Below are 4,701 nucleotides of genomic sequence, written 5' to 3' on the forward strand. Positions count from 1 at the left end.
GACGCAAATAGTGACGCTTTTAGCGACACCGCCTTTTTGCGTCGCAAATGGCCGTCGCTATTGTCCCATTCCCTTGTAGTACTAGTGCAATAAATAAGAAGGAAGCAAAAGAAAATTGTAAAATACAGGGCAAAGCAAAAAAAGATAGCCTGATAGCAAAAACAAGAGGGAAAAAGGCCAAAAGGGCAAATACATCTTAAAATACAAAGGCACCCCTAAATCTTTGTAAAAGAGCGCTAGGCGAGGCATTGTTAATTGATGCTTAATCCCTTTGGTCTCACGAAAGTATTTAAACTCTTTTTTGATAAAATTTACTTTATTATGAGAGAGAGAGAGAGAGAGAATATATAAATAATATTTGATGAGGGAGAAGAGAGAGTTGACTTTTTCAAACATTTATTTAACAAAGAAGAGAGAGTATATCAAAATCAAAAGCATAAACAAACTATCTTGAAATGTTTTGCATCTCATGAAAACAAACCATTAATGGACCTCATGAATAATATTGAACTTTCCCCCCATAAAGGATGGTTCTCTCTCTCTCTCTCTCATCAAAAAAATATTTTTTAATATCATAGATACACACAACATGATACAATTAGTAAGTATTTTCATATATCTCTCATTACTAAATAATTGAAAAAGACATCTCTTCTCATTGTCAAATTTGATAAATTTTTGTCTCTCTTCTCTTCTTTTCCAATAAGAAATAATTTTACTACAATGTCTCTCTCTCTTCTCTCTCATTAAAAATTATATTTGTCTTTCTCTCTTTTCTCTATGAATTTTAATACTCCTCAAATTGAAATTCCACACACACACACACACACACACACACACACACACACACACACACACACACACACACACACACACACACACACACACATGCACATAAACAAGCTTGGTTCAATGAATAAATTTACATCTATTGATTTTCAAGAATAATATAACAACAAAATGATATTGAATATACACATAAATTTATTAACTCAACAATTATTGTAAGTGGTGAAAATGGCATTAGATGAAGACCTAGAAACTTAATTAGCAAGGTTGAGAATAGAACACACACACACACACACACACACACGCAATGTGTGTGTGTGTGTGTATGGATGTATATGTATATATATATGCATGTGTGCATGTACATACAAATTTAAAAAATGAGAGAATGTGTGTGTGTGTGTGTATGGATGTATATGTATATATATATGCATGTGTGCATGTACATACAAATTTAAAAAATGAGAGAGAGAGAGAGGGGGGAGAGAGAGTTATTTACGTGCTATAAGGATATTAAATGATCCCTTTTACTTTAATAAACTTATACTTTTTTTCAAATTGTAATTAAAAAACTATTTTTGTAAATATAATCCTGTAAATTTTATTATCTCGAGTTTTGCACTTGTCCCTTGATGAACCTCACTTTGTTACCAAGATCAATTATGGAAAAAACTCATAACATATATCTCTTAATCTCTAGAATATACAATTTATTTTAAAGATTTTTTAATTAACCATTTGGAGAAACAAAGAAAATTGTACATATGCCCTTGGGAAAGGCATTTTGCATCATTCCCAAGCATCCAAATGATAGATTCTTATAGATGCTACATATAATTGTATAGACCTTGTTGGTCATGCAATAGTAGGCACCACTATCTAATTTCCATGGGTCACCAGTAGATACTTCTTGCACTAAGGAACACACTTCCTTGGTGGCCACCATGAATAACTCTAAGATTGCTTTGACTATATTGGCTTTTCTTCCTTTAGTTTTCAGGGTGTCATCCTTGTTATCTATCGTCTTGACACAATAATCTACAATTGCATATTCTTTCTTCTTATAGTAGAAGCACTCTCCTTGAAACTTTTTCTTACCACTCCTATTTTTTTCATGATTTGGTAGAGGAATCACCTTTGCATTTTTCATTGGCAGAAATTGTGGTATCTCTACTATTGCTACCTTCTCAAAATTTAAGTTCCAACCCCTCCTCCATTAGTATTGCACATAATTTCTCAAACATCAAAGCTTAGGGTCTCACCTAAGCATTTAGGGATAGTTATGAGTCCATCCAACTTTGATAGAAAAATTCAAAGACACCTTTGATCTAGCTTCTCACTATTTTTTGTATCCTAGCACTAGCCATTTGGTTGCACAAATTCTTAATCTAAGTATTGAATGCTTCGCTTGTCTCTCCTTTAGTAAACTTCTTTACTTCTAGTTGATTCTCCAAGTTCTAAATTGTTCTTTGGTTTCTGTTTTTTTATACTGATTCCTATTAGTATATTCCAAGCCTTAGGTGCCTTGGTTGTATGCTAAATCAAGGTCAAAATATTATCAAACTTTTTTGCAACTAAGACACACAATGCATTTGCATTCCTTTGTTTCCAAGCTTGTAAAAAATTTGCATTTGGAGGAGTCACACCACTAGAATTTGATGGATTGGAGTTGGGTTGTAGTTTTGGATTAGTCCCTACTAGCACCATCACTAGAAGCTCATAAGAATCAAGGATAGTTATTGTAAACTTTCGCAAAGTGCAGTTTGACCATCTAACTTACATGCACTGAAGGTTGGTAGATGAATTCTAAGTGTTCGAATTGTTGGTATAACAACACCACTACTAGATGTGCCAAACAACATTGTTCCTCTTAATTGTTGAAGCCCTTGCCTCTTGCATACTCATCACTCCTTAGAGCCTATTGGGCTCTAATACCATGTAAAATTTACATGGCATGCAAGAAAAATCTGAGCTAGGAGTACAGTTACATAGAAAATTAAAGAAGAACAAAAACCACTTTCATTCCAAACGAGCTGCTATAAAGATGGCTCTCTCCACCCATGCACTTCCACTATGAAGCTAAGATGGTGATCTAGATAGATGATAGGCAAAGACCTTAAGGCTAGCTAGAAGAAAGGTGAAAGATAGATTGATGATGCCTTTGGGAAAGTCTTTCTTTTATAGCTTGGAAAGATAATTTGTTTAAATTTTCCAGCCATATTATGAAGCTTTCCTACTCGACCAAGGAATATTCTAGAGAATATTCCCTTTACTTGGACGGGGACCCCAAAATAAGCATCCCTAATGACTCCCATACCTCCCAACTTGATGCATTGTGCCTCGAGTTGCTAGCAACATAACTACTCTATCTAATCCAAAGGCTAGATCCACAAAGGTCACCTTTTTGCCATCCAATCACATAGACCTCATCTAACATACAAGTCATGACCCTTTGGTGCACACAAGGCTTCTCCTCATAATGGAGGCCTTACAACTTAGAGCACCATGGATCATTGATGGAATGCTATGAGGGTAGGGCATTGAGCATATGTAACAAAATTATCTTTACAAGCACATATAGAAGCACAGATAACCTATAGAAATATAGGTAGCCCTACATATAGAGCAATGAGTCAAGAGGGAAGGGTGAGAAAAACAAGCGAACAACAATGTATTTTTCTTTCATTCCTTATTTTTTCAAATATGATTTTATTTTGAATGTGCATATAAAGTAATGTTGGAGTGGTTTGATATAACACATTAACTCTAGAATATCTATGTATAGAGTCTCTTTTCTTTGTGTGATTTTTAGTTTCATATCTTTTGGTCTCTCTAGAGATGGTGGCTTGTGATAGATACAATATTTCTTTGTTGCATAGTTGCTTGCATATTCAACAATATATTGCAAGTAAAGGTAGAGACTAGGGATGACAGGAAAAACATTCCACTCACTCTGTATATGATGTGTACATTGTTGCAAAAAGTTCCTAATCCTCCTTTCACGATCTACACTTTCTACAAACAAAAGCGAGGCATGCTTGTTGAGGATGCCTCCATCACTTTCTTATAAGGCAAGTTAAATCCAAATTGCAACATATCTTTGTAGCTCTATTTTGATACATTGTATCAAAATTATTTGTATCAGCCAAGCCTAATCTAGCTTCAAACAATTTATAACTTTGCAAACATATAAATTACAGCTATCTTATAAACCATTTATTTTATTTCAAGTTGTATTATTGCATTGAGTTTAACATGGTTGATAATAATAACCAAAGGCGAAAAAAGGGTGTTGGAGAATTGCAATTTTGAAACCGATAACTTCCTAGTTATTTTTGGTACTAGAATGTAATGTTTTTATGAGCACACTTATTTGTTTGCTTAAAGTTCACTAAAATCACATGTAAAGGCATATTTAGTTCATGATTTGTACTTCTAATATACACGTAATTTGAGATGCAGGTCCTTTGACTTGCACATAAGTAGGCCACGGTTTTTTTTTTTGGGTAGTTCAAAAATCCTATCTATTGGGCCATCTAGAAGGCTGATCCCTTGTAGTGGAAGAGGGGGTACCTTGTCATTACAAGTATATTGTATGGGATTGATAGAAGCATTTTTCAAATTGCTTTTCTTGGAAACTCTTTACAAGCAAAACAATGCCATTTCAAGGGGGGTAAACAACAACCTTATAAGGCTTCTTTGCCATAAGCCATATGTTACACCTGATTGTGTAGCCCATGAGCTTTGTATCACATTGCAAAAGCAAATCACATAATCTATAGAGTTGTCTTGGTTTCTTGAAGATGTTTTCAATGCAAAGGAATCTGAACGTCATCACTTTATGTTGGACATATTGATTTTCTAAATGATGAAGCCATTGAGTCATGGCTTCTTCTACAAAATTTGATGTTA

The sequence above is a fragment of the Lygodium microphyllum genome, chromosome 16 (genome assembly GCF_053477565.2).
Source record: "Lygodium microphyllum isolate KBCC chromosome 16, Lygodium_microphyllum_v1.1.10, whole genome shotgun sequence".
Taxonomy (NCBI): Eukaryota; Viridiplantae; Streptophyta; class Polypodiopsida; order Schizaeales; family Lygodiaceae; genus Lygodium; species Lygodium microphyllum.